This window comes from Panthera onca, chromosome A2 (genome assembly GCF_046562875.1).
Source record: "Panthera onca isolate mPanOnc1 chromosome A2, mPanOnc1 haplotype 2, whole genome shotgun sequence".
Taxonomy (NCBI): domain Eukaryota; kingdom Metazoa; phylum Chordata; class Mammalia; order Carnivora; family Felidae; genus Panthera; species Panthera onca.
This window is the reverse complement of record NC_138340.1, coordinates 61266542-61279650: the sequence shown is the minus strand read 5'-3', so window position 1 is coordinate 61279650 and position 13109 is coordinate 61266542. Positions and strand designations below refer to the sequence as shown.

Here is a 13109-nt window from a genome sequence, read left to right as displayed (position 1 = left end):
TCTGCTCTAGGGTATGGGAGCCTATTTCCACTTGACAAGCCAGGAAAGGCCTGGATATGGGATGGGGAGCACAGCTGTGGCAAGTCTGGGAAGAAGTGCTCCAGGCAGAGGGAGCAAGATGTGTTGGAGCTGCGAGGCGGGATCCAGCCTAATGATGGGCTGAGGATGGAGCATGAGGGTGGAAACTGGGACCCGGAGGACCCTGTGGGTCAGGGAAGGGCTTGGCACTTTATTCTAGGTGTAATGGAATCCCTGGCAGCCTTTATGGAGAGCAGTGTGATCTTGTGTGTGATCGGGTGATTTTTTTTGAACAAAATTTTAATGTTTACTATTTATTTTGAGAGAGAGAGACAGCCCGACACGGGGCTCCATCTCACAAACCGTGAGGTCATGACCTGAGCTGAAACCAAGAGTCAGATACTTAACCGACTGAACCATCCAGGTGCCCCAGAAGGAGACATTTTTTAAAGAAATCAAGAAGCTGCTATTTGGTCTGATAGAGGATTTTTACAGATTCTCCATAGCTGTCTGGTTTTGTTAGTAATAAAATCTGTCAACAGGGAAAAACCAGAGTGGGGGCTGATGAGGCCAGCGGACTGGCCAGGGGGAACAGTAGGTATTTCCTCCTTCACCAGCAGCCAGCACACAGCTCTGGGCTGCTGTTGTGGGGAATGGCAGTCACATCCTCCATTTGTCAGAGGACCATCTAATCCAGGTCCAACCCTCACCCAGCGCTGCTGGGGAGGAAGCAGGTGGCACAATGAGAAGGGCCAGTGGAAGAACAGAGGCACAGGATGGGGGTGGGTGGGTGAGAGTCCATGGTGACCTCCAGGCTCTTTCTCAGCACCACCTCCCACTGGGTACCCGCTACAGACCTCAAGCAGAGAGCTCTGCAGAGCAGTTCCCCAACTGCCTTTCTGGCCCTTAAAGACACTTGCTCTCTAATTGCAGAAATCTGCCCAACCCTGAGCACTTGAAGTGAGGTGGCGTGGCGTCCCACGCGTTGATGTAGTGCTCAGGGTCAGCGGCTAGGCCTGTTGGACATTTGTGTCCCAGCGTTTTAATCCCCTGTCAGAAAATCTGGACTTGTGCCATAGTCTTAGAACTGCTGGGTCCTGGGGCGCCTGGGTGGCGCAGTCGGTTAAGCGTCCGACTTCAGCCAGGTCACGATCTCGCGGTCCGTGAGTTTGAGCCCCGCGTCAGGCTCTGGGCTGATGGCTCGGAGCCTGGAGCCTGTTTCCGACTCTGTGTCTCCCTCTCTTTCTGCCCCTCCCCCGTTCATGCTCTGTCTCTCTCTGTCCCAAAAATAAATTAAAAAAAAAAAAAAAAAAAAAGAACTGCTGGGTCTTCCTGGAGCTTGACAAAGGGCCAGGATCTCGGCACCACCCCCTAAACGCAGATGCTTCTGGCCAGAGTTAATAGACTTCCATTCGTGGTAGATTGGTTGCTTAAGATCATGCAGCTTCCTGATCTGTCTGGTCCACAGGGAAGAACAGCACATCCCCCCAAAGGTGGGTTTTTGGATCTGCTCCCCAGTTGCTGGCCTGGGACTCACCTTGGAAACATAGCATTTGGACAACAGTGCACCATGGTGAGTCTTAAAATAAGGTTTTGGCCTAAGAAGCCTGTTCTTGAGGCTGACCGGAGCCCTGGAAGGCATGATAAGCAGACAAGTTCCCCAGGGGGAGAGAGTCCAGGGGACGTGCCAGAGAGACTGTGGGCCCCTGTCCAAGCAGCCTGGCAGGTATAGAGCACAACTCAGGCTTGCAAAGGGTGAATGATAACTTACACTGTGGACCTGAGAGCGTTGCCTTCACTCTCTCTGCTCCATTTCTCCAGCAGAGAGAGCAGGCTCGGGAAACTGACTGGACTCAGAAAGGTCACCAGTTTCCTGGGTCTTAAGCTGTTGTGCTTGAACATGGCACCCGTGGTCTCAACACCAACCTGAACCTAGATTCTCCCTCTCTGAGCTTCTGATTGGTCTCTGAAATGTGAACTTACTGCGAGGTACAAGGTGGCCACTGTCTGAAGTGGCAGAGCCATGCTGAGAAGCTTCCCAGGAGGTATGGTGACAATGGCATTCTTCTCCTCTATTAAGATTTGTCATTTGGCTTAAGCAGAGAACAAAGGGATAGCAAAGAGAAACATTTAAAAGACAATTCTCACCATGGTGAGGCAGGAAATAGGGCCATGGAATCCAAAAGGTAGCCTTGTGGTAACAGAGGGACCCCCCCTGGGGACCCCCACAACGACTCCGACCAGGCTCCAACTTCTGCCTGCTTTGCTCAGGAAGTGGTGGTGTGGCTAAACTCAGTAATCTCACTGGAGTGCTTCAGCAGTGAAACTGTGCTATAACTTGGGAGCTGCTGGAGCAAAGTAGCCCCCTGTGGTCACCTTGATCTCCAGGTCCAAGGTCTGGAGGCTTCCTTCCCAACTCCGCGGGTCTGCAAAGCCCCGTTCTGGCCTTTGATCGCAGAACTTGACTGCTTCTCTGCCCACCACCCTCTCTCGTGAGAGGCGAGGCCGAGGCTCCTGTGTGGCTCATGGTGATGAAAAGGCAGAAGGGGTGACAGCCTCACCCACGGTGCTCACCTCCTTCCAGTGCAGAGCGGAGAGCAGACCTGATGCAGAGGGGATGCTGCCACTTCTCAAACACTTGTGGCTGATACGAGTGAGGGGAACAGACCGCCTTGAGCAAAGACGGTCACACAGAGGAGGTGAGTGCTGGGCTGGGGGTTCCTGGCGGCTCCATATAACCGTCTGCCATGGGAGATGAAAATGCCACAGGCCTCCTCCCTCGCTCTCTCCTGTTCTACCGTGTGGGTGCATGGGGATGGGGGAGATGCACAGAGATCACTTGGGATGGTTCCAGGCTTTCTGGCACATGGACTCCAGGGCACAGCTTTGGAGCCCGGCCACTGGCGTGAGTCAATGCCACCGTCGGCAGCCGTGGAGCAGGCATGGCTGCCTCCTGGGGGTCAGGTAAATGTGGGCATTTGTCCTCATGACTGTAAGGAGATCTGGTGCCATGACACTAAGATTTGTAGTCAAAGGAGGCAATGAACAAAATAATTTTTGGTATGTCTAAAAATCTCATAGTAAGTGTTAAATAAATACACTTTATGTATTTATTTTTAAATGTTTATTTATTTACTTTTGAGAGAGAGAAAGAGAGAGAGAGAATCCCAAGCAGGCTCTGTGAACAACCTGAGTTGTACTGTGTGACGTCCCAGTAGTCACGGAAGGGTTCACTCTGCCCACCTACTGGCCTAGCAGCACCAGACTTCACCGCTCTAGGGCCTTTTTGCCCTGCTCTGCTGAACACCACGCTCCATGCACCTCAGCTGCTCAGTCTCAGGAGCCCTGCTCAGTCGTAAGGAAAGGGAACTTGGAACATTCCAGTAACTTGTCCAAGGTTACAGAGAGTCCTAACCTAAGGGCAGGGCTCCTGCGTGCCACCTCTCTACCTCCCCTACTGCCCTCCCCACCACAAGGGTGTGGCACATCCTGGGGCTCTGGGGGTGACTAAGGACATGGGGGTCATTCTCAGGGTATGGTAAACCCAGGGTGCAGGGCTCATGCATGTACATGGCTGACATTCTTCCTGACCCGAATTCAGCCTGAAACAGCTCATCCTCAAAGACCCTCCTGATGCCACCTAACGTGTCTGAGCATGCTGAGCATTGTAGTGACCCCCCACCTCCCTAGCTATCCTGTACTTCTCCCAGTCCCCACCAAATACGGTTGGCCACGGTGAGATTATTTGCACCGTGGAAGCCAGCACACATGACAACTTGGGGCCACGTCTCACACCAGAGGGCTGGTTTTCAAACACCCACCAGAATTCCACTGGCCAGTTGTAATAAGTAACGTGTCTAAACGGGGTACCTGTGCTCAGTAAGCAGAGTTGTCACGGCAGCAGTGAACGTGGGGAACTAAGGTCATGCAAGGGGACCCGTGGACACACTCAGAAGTGCAGTGTGGCCCCAGACACTTTTCACAGGGCAGTTTCTTTCCTGCTCACTTGTGCTCCCAGGGGCAGGTTGGCTCCTTGATGGAAGGTCTGTTAGGGCAAGTCCTGGGGAGACCATGAGAGCCGTGGGGGCAGGGAAAGCTGGCGGTCCCGGCTGTTTCCCCCTGACTCTAGGGGTTTCTGAACAGCATGGGCTGTTCCCTGTCCAGAGAATGCACCTCCCTCTTTGGCGTTGTGGAGAGTGGATACTAAGACTTAACCATTCCTGAAAGGCCAGGAGTGGTCTCCATTGATAGACTCCAACCAATACTGAGGAGTTTCGAATGCTAACTGACATTTCAAAGAACGGTGTGATTTGAAAGAAACTAGTCCCCATGTGTCGCATTTCTGTGCTTATCTAATGCGGTTGGAAGACCCAGGTCTGAGTCCCAGCTCTACCACTGGGAAGATCACTGTGACCTCCTTGGGCCTCGGTATAATTATCTGTTAAGTTGTAATTCTAACACTGGCTGGCCAAGTGGCCAGCACTTTCGGATGGCTATACGTTTTGTAGTGTGTATAGCATGCACAAGTGTCCCCAGCATGGAATCCGGGAAGACAGCGCGTACAGGACGCACTGTGAACACAGGTGAGGAGTGTGTAGAAGGTATCTGGTACCAGAGGAAGAAACTGGTGGCCCCAGCGAGAAGTGGAAGGCTGGGGGCAGGAGCAGATGTGAGGCTTTCTCTGCAGATCTTTTTGTACCTTTTGAGTTTTGAACCATGGGAACTTACTACTTATTCAATACATATGTAAATAAAACATTTGATTAATTGTAAAGGACTCCACAGGTTATGACTGTATAGTAATGATTGTTATACATAACAAAGATGATAAACATGAGTCCTGAAACCGGGAAAGGCTAAAAGCACAAGAGTATCACCCGGGAAAAATAGTCGGGCAAACATTTGGACGCACTCAATTCTTTTACTGTTTCATCGAACCCAAGATGCCATCCAATTAAGATACAATTTTATTTTGTGTATAACTAAGAAAGAAGGCACATGGCAATTAAGATTGAGCGCTCTCTTTATACATGAGACATTTAATTTAATTTAATTTGGGGCGCCTGGGTGACTCCCTTAAGCGTCCGACTTCGGCTGAGGTCACAATCTCGCAGGTCATGAGTTGGAGCCCCACGTCGGACTCTGTGCTGACAGTTCACAACCTGGAGCCTACCTCAGATCCTGTGTCTCCCCCTCTCTCTGCCCCTCTCCCGCTCGTGCTGTCTCTCTCTCTCTCTCAAAAAATTATATATATATATATATATATACACATATATATATACATATATATGTATATGTACATATATATGTATATATATATGTGTATATATATACATATGTATATATATTTTTTTTAGGGTGAGCAGGGTAGGGGCAGAGGGAGAGAGAATCTTAGCAGGCTCCACACCCAGCATGGGGCTTGATCTCACCACCGTGAGATCATGACCTGAGCTGAAATCAACAGTTGGAAGCTTAACCAATTGAGCTACCTGGGCGCCCTACTTTTAATTTTATTTTAAAATTATTTTTTGAAAGAACAACTTTTAAGCTCTTGGGCATAGGTTGTTAATATTATTTTTAAGATCAAGTATCACTTTGCATATGCAGAAAAAGAAAAAAAAAAGGAACAAGAAGGGAAATAAATAAATCGGTTGTATCCATTGAGTCTAAAGCTCACCCTGGGTCATGGATGTTCTGTCAATCATCCTCTGTGCCTTCCAGGCAATGCCATGTAGAAATTTTTACAGAATCCTTCATTATTCTTTCCCAAGTTTCCTTCCATGCCATCGAGACCCATTCTGCAAAGCCCTGTGATACACAACCTCTCTGTGCAAACCTCAGCAAACACAGAGGACCCAGCCTCCCTGACCTGAGGGTTGGTGATACCTTTCTTTCTGGGGCCTGTGGAGCATTTGGTTGGCATAGAAACAGGTGATTGCAATCCTTCCTCCAACAACAAATATCTGTTCCACTAACACAAAATGTATTCCCTACTCGTCTGTTTCTGTGCCTATGTTTACAAAAGCTTTTCTTTCTAGTACTAAATCACAGTATCTTTTTGAAGACATTTTTAAAGCAATTAAACTCAATACACCAACCATGAATTTGCCTCAGTAGTCACTGCCATGACCAGCTCACGCATACAGATGGTGACAATTAAGTCACTACTGCTGCCTGGCTGACAGCAGTTTTAAAAAGCATTGTAATTTCAGGGATGTGAAAGTGTGAAAAAACACTCACTGTAGAAGAGATGAAATATGGTGTTATCTATACTTCCCTGATTGTGCAAGTTCTCCAAAGAACAATTCAATCAGAAAAAAGTTAACGAAACTTTTTGGAAAAGATAAATCAAGTATTATGCAGTCATTGAAAATTACAGTTTCTAAATACTACAGAGTAACAGGAGAAAAGGTCATGACATTAAGGAAAAAAGAGAGGAATGGGCAGAATATAAAATTCGGTGTACCATGTGACTACAACAATCAGAAACGTGCATGGCAAAGAGACTCGAATGGAATCCATCAAAATGTTAATCACAGATACCTCATGGGGCTATAGATGACTTTTTAAAAAACTGCATTTTGGGGAATTTTCTAAATTTTCTCTAAAGGACATGTATCGCTTTAGAAAGCAAAAAATATTGTCATTAACTATCAATTGTCCTATAAACATAAACCTAATTCTGCCACATAAATCACTGTCCCTATTAAAGACATTTAGAAATATTACATGGACACATACTCAGATTTTTAAAATGGGCGTTCTTGTTTGCACATAAAATAACTGAAGTAATATTTTTCCAATAAAGTGAAACATCATCTACAAATATTTAGAAGTTTCTAAAAAAGGGATGACGTTGGTTGGCAAAGGCTGTGGGTTGGGAGGTGAGGGGGCAGCCAGTAGAGGCCCCTCTCTTGACCCTGGCTTCATAGTGCTGCTGGTGTCCACTCCCCTTCTTCCTGAAGAGCTCCTGTTCAGTTTGGTCCCTCACGAGAGGTAAATTCACCCTTTTCAAGTTAGTCTTTCCCACAGCTGTGTTGTTTCTCCCATGACTTGCTACGTAATATGTGAAATGAAAACGCAGGGTCTCTTGTTCAATAATTATTAAGAATTTCAAGCTGGTGACTGCAGACCATTAAACCAAGGGCAGGACCCTTCATCATAAGGGCCCTGTGACCCCTGTACGGGTCACATCCCTATAAGGCCAGGTCTGGTTCCTTCTTTCAGTGATTCCTTTCAAGGAAGTTCTCCCTCACCTTATGACTTCAGTCACCTGTGTCTGTGGTTGCCACCTCATCCTCATGCCCCAAACTTGTTCCTACCGGTTCCCCTCTTACAGATCATATCAGCCTCCAAGTTCCAACCTGTAGGGTCAGATCACACTGCTCATCTCGCCCATCCTGTTCCCTGCCCTCAAGATTTCTATCTTCACACTTAGGCAAGGACACACCATCCACCCAGGGGCCCATCTGGGGCCTCCCTCTCTTCCATCACACTCGTCCTCAAGTCCAGTACACTCCATCTCTGCCATGCCATCCAAGCCCTGCCCTGGCCTTGGTGTCTGCTCCCTACTCAGTAACTGGAGCCAAGTCTTTGGGGGGCTTTCACTCTAAGCCCCTCTTACTCCAGCCCACAATGCAACCACCAGTGTTTTTTTATCACACAGATCTCAGCATATCATTCACCTGCCTCCAAGTCAGTCCTAGGAAGGCAGATGACCCCTTTTAGAGAATAATTTGCCAAAAACATTCCTTTTTGGAGAACTATTTACAAAAAATGAGTCATACCCTTAGAGACTGTGTAATTACATATCTAGCAATGAAACCTAAGGTCAGTGCACAAGATGCCTGTCAAAGCATTATTTAGTTTATGAAGAATTCAGAATATCAGTGGCAGTTAAGTCACTTTGAGTGCTTGGTGTGTGCCAAGTACTTGCTAAAAGTGTATCATCTCATTTAACTTTCTATATAAACGTGGGACACAGAGGCTGGGAATGATTGGTGCCTTGCCTGAGGTCCCACTGGAAGTGACCTCATGCCCTATCCCACCCCCCGGGGGTGGGTTACTATAGGTAACCCACCCATTACTATAGGTAATGGTAAAATAAGTTACTGGAATGTTAACCTTTAAAATTGGTCATGAATACTATTTCACAACATGGAAAATGGTCACTTTAAAGGCTATGAGAAAAAGTGGAATACAAAATATGCTACAATGACTTATTTTTTAAAAAGCTTATTTTTGAGAGAGCCAGAGAGAGAGAGAAAGAGAGAGAGAGAGAACAAATCAGTGGGGAGAGGCAGAGAGAGAGGAAGACAGAATCTGCAGCAAATTCCAGGCTCTGAGCTGTGAACACAGAGGCCAGTGCGGGGCTTGAACCCACTAACCGGAGATCATGCCCCGAGCAGAAGTCGGACCCTTAATGGACTGGGCCACCCAAGTGCCCCTACAGTTATTTTTTAAAAAAGTATGGTAAAGACTGGTAGCAGATGTGCTAGACTGTCAACAAATGGTAAGGTAGCGAAATCGGAAATACTTTTTCTTTCTATTGTTGTACACGTTCCAGATTCTAATCTACTGAATGCCTACAGGGACTCCCAGTTACCTGCAGGAGAAAAAAGTTATCCCAGCACTGCCTCTAAGGCCAGTCCCGCCAAGCCACTCCCTTCCCGCTTCAAGCCACGCCGTGCGGGCTCCCGGTGGCCGAGGGCGTCTGTGTCCCTTTTCTCCACCTGCAGAATCCTTACTTATCCTACGGATCCGGCTCCAATCTCGACTCCTCGGCCAGCCCCCCAGACACCCCTACAAGGGCAAGCCCTCCTTGCTCAGGGGACTCGCCACCAGGCGACCTGAGGACAGCGATGCAGGTTCCGCAAGGTCGCAGCAAGGGCCGCGGGCGAGAGGCCCCTTCCTCAGGCCCCGCCCCGCCCCGCCCCGCCGCCCCTCAGGCACCGCCCCACGCGACGCAAGCTCCACGTGATGCCGGCGCCGCTCGGTGCCCTTTTAAGGCCGCGCGGCTGCGATCCCGCCTGACGGCCTGGCGGGTGCTAGTCTCTTCGTTTTCGACGGCCTGCGCGTGCGCGCCGCGGTGCACTGTGGGGCCGGCACTGCCGAGCGGGACGCTCCTCGCCGCCTGGCGAGGTGGGGAGAGGCTATGAGGCCTGTGGCCACCCGTCCGCCGGGGTCCTGACACCCGGGACGGCCGGCGGCGAGAGGGGCGCTCGCCGGGGTGGCCGTGCTCTCTGTTCGCCTGCTGGGCTCGCCCCCGGGCCGTGGTTCTCAGCAGTGCTCTGGACTGCGGCCTGTAAGTACCGACGCCCGCGGACGCCCTGTGGGAGGCACCTGCCACGGAGATGCGCGCAGCCCTATCTTCCATCACACACTTCAAGTCCAGACCCTAGGTTTTCATAATACTTATGTATTTGTGTACGAATAGAAACCTCAGTGACAATGATGGTTATCTCTGGATGGTGCGTTTGCTAATGTTAATTCTGAAATTTCCATAGAGGATTTGCATCAGTTGTATAACAGGAAAGAAGAAAAGAAACAGAATTGTGTTGAATAGCAAATAAAAAAAAATTCTTTTGCAGCTCCTGTTAGGAATTTAGTGCAGAGTATTTTAAACGTTTTACATGAATTTTTATATGTAGTTTTTTATTTTTTATTTTATTATTGTTTTTTTAAAAAATGATTATTTTTGAGAGAGACGGAGCATGAGCAGAGGGGCAGAGAGAGAGGCACAGAATCTGAAGCAGGCACCAGGCTCTGAGCTGTCAGCACAGACTCCCACTCAGGGATGGAACTCATGAGCTGTGAGATCATAACCTGAGCCGAGGTTTGTTGCTTAACCGACTGAGCCACCCATGTGCCCCTATGTAGTTTTTTATTTTGATCATTGTGTATTTTGTACACCATCTTCCATATAATTTTATATGTACAGAAGTGTTGTGAATGTAGTAAAAGATATAAAATTGGTAAATTGGACTTTATAAAAACTTAAAACTTTTGTGTTGTGAATAGCACCATCAGGAAGCAAAAAGACAACCCACAGAATGGGAGAAAATACTTGCAGATCGTATATTTGATAAGGGCCTGGTATTCAGAATATATAAGAACTCTCACAACTCAATAAAAAGGACAAACCAGGGGCACCTCGGTGCTCATTCGTTAACAGGCTGACTCTTGATTTGGGCTCAGGTTATGATATCATGGTTGCGTTTGTGAGTTCGAGCCCCACATTGTGCTCTGCACTGTCAGTCCCACGTTGTGCTCTGCACTGTCAGCGTGGAGCCTGCTTGGGATCCTCTTTCTCCCTCTCTCTGCCCCTCCCTTGCGCACGCTCTCTCTCTCAAAATAAATAAATAAACTTAAAAGGCAAACTAATTAAAAACTGGGTAAAGGATTTGAATACACATTTCCTCAAAAAAGATGAAGGAATGGCCAATAAGCACGTAGAGCAGACAAACTCAGTATCCTGAGTCATTAGAGAAATGCAGATCGATGGCATGTTGGGGAGCGTGTGGAGAAGTTGGAACCCTCACCATGGCGGGAACATAAGCTGGTGCTGCTGCTTTGGAAACAGTTTGGCAGTTCCTTAAGGAGTTAAACATAGAATTATATGACCTAGCATTTCCATTCTTAGGTATATACCCAAGAGGAATTAAAGTGTGTCCACATAGAAATTTGTGTGTCAGTGTTTATAGTAGCACTACTCACACTAGCCAAAAGGCCAAAACAGCCCAAATGTTGAAGGGATAAACCAAATATGATAGATCCACTCAGTGGAATATGTTTGGCAATAGAAAGGCATGAAGTACTGATATATGCTACAGTGTGGATATATTAGATTGCGGTAACAAAGTACTCCACACTGGGTGGCTGAACAGAAATTTATTGTCTCATGGTTTTGGAGGCTAGAAGTTTAATGTTTATTTATTTTTGAGTTGGAGTGGGAGTGGGGAAGGGGCAAACAGAGAGAGAGAGAGGGAGACACAGAATCCGAAGCCTCTCCAGGCTCTGAGCTGTCAGCACAGAACCCAACACAGGGCTTAAACCCACGAGCCATGAGATCATGACCTGTGTCAAAGTCAGACACTCAACCGACTGAGCCATCCAGGCACCCCTGGAGGCTACAAGTTTAAAATCCAGGTATTGGCAGGGTTGTTTCCTTCTTAGGGCTGCGAGGGAGAACCTCCACCCTGCCTCTCATCTAGCTTCTGGTAGCCTCAGGCATTCTTAGCCTGTAGATGGTGTTCTCCCTGTGTCTTCACATTGTCTTCCTTCTGTGTGGATTTCCGTCTGTGTCCAAATTTCTCCTTTTTATGTGGAGTCCATTCGTTTAAGGCCCAGCCTAATGACCTTATACCTTGACAACTGCAGAGACCCAGTTTTCAAATAAATCACATTCACAGGGACTGGGGGTTAGGACTTCAACATCTTTTGGAGGGGTCACAATTCAAGACATGACAATGGATGAACCTTGGAAACATGGTAAATGAAAGAGGCCATTCACAAGAGGCTACATACTGTGTGATGCCACTTATGTCAACTGTCCAGAATAGGCAGCTCTCTAGAGACAGAAAGTAGGTTAGTGATTGCCTAGGGTTGAGGGACGGGGGAATGTGTGTAAATTATATGTCTGTGAAGCTGTTGAAAGTATAATAAGAACCACAATACACAGTTCTTGTATGTCCATCCAGCTTCCTCTGGGTGAATAAAATAATAGCATATTATATAACTAATAAGGTTGGCTAGTCCAGAAGATTAACGTCTATACAATACTATTAGCTAATTTACAGATTTCATTCAAATTTCATTACTTGTCCAATTACTGTCTGTTTTCTGGTCCAGGACATGGTTTCGGATGCCATGTTGTATTTGTTTATCCTAGCTCTTAGCCTCCTGCAGAAATTCTAGTCTTTTTTTTTTTTTTTTTTTGTCTTTGATAACCTTGTCATTTTTGAAGAGTATGGGAAAGTTATTTTGTAGAGTGTCCTTCAGTTTTGATTTTCTGTTTGATGAGATTAAGACTTTGCATTTTTGGCGAAACTATTACGGAAGTGATGTGTTCTTCTCAATGCATCATATCAGAGGGTACATGACATTGATACGTTTTATTACTAATTAAGTCTGATCACTTTGTTATGTACATATTTGTCAGATTTCTCTTTTAACTGTAAAGTTAAATTTCTTTTTAAATTAACAAGTAGCTTGTCGAGAAACGTAAAAGTTTATGTAGCACAGTTTCATTCACTATCTTTAGGTTACGTTATTGTCTATAGCAATTATTACTGTGGTGTTTACCTATTTCTAGTTCTCTTCCTACATTTATTAATTAGAATTCTACTGTAAGGAGGAGCTGTCTTTTCTCCCCCATTTTTATTATTTATTTATTTAACACTTTTTTTTTTTAAAGTAATTTCTACGTCCAATGTGGGGCTTGAACTCACGACCCTGAGATCTAGAGTCATGTGTTCCACTGACTGAGACAGCCAGGTACCCCTTTTCTCCCCAATTTTTATTTATTTATTCAGTTATTTTGTTGATATGCACGGACTCATGGCTATTTATTGTATAGTTTTTAATCGATTAGTGTCATTATCTATTATGTTGCTAAGATTGTCCTCGATATGGCCATTGAGAGCTTGTTGTAGGGAGCCTCTAAGATGTCCCCCAGCAAGTCCCACTTCCTGGTATTCAGGCCCTTACGTAATCTCCTCTCCTTGAGTGTGGGCTATATTTAGTGATGTTTCTAATTAATAGAAAATGTGATGGGATGTCATTTCTGAGATTAAGGTAAGAAAAAGACTGGCTTCCATCTTGGGCAACCTCTCTTGCTTCCTTACTCTGTCACTCCCTTGCTCTGATGGAGGTCAGCTGCCATATTGTGAGCTGCTCTATGGACAGGCCCCTATGCCGAGGAACTAAGGGAGGCCTTCCAGCCACACCTAGTGAAATACTAAGGCCCTGAGGCCAGTACCCCACCAGATCACCCCATAACCTTACTACTATCTAGCGTACTGGATGTTCTAGCTGTTATTATAAGGCAAGGAAAAGAAATAATGACAAGGGAAGAAGTAAAAATGTTTTTA

The 13109-nt window shown here is 46.7% G+C and overlaps 1 protein-coding gene across 1 annotated transcript in view; it reads left to right on the top strand.

Moving 5' to 3' along the window:
- Positions 1-9282: 9282 nt before the first annotated feature.
- URGCP (upregulator of cell proliferation) overlaps positions 9283-13109 on the top strand; it is a 58749-nt gene continuing 54922 nt past the window's right edge. The window contains exon 1 of the mRNA XM_060631986.2: positions 9283-9322. The gene's annotated coding sequence lies outside the window, so the exon portion shown is untranslated. The remainder of the gene's footprint in view (positions 9323-13109) is intronic.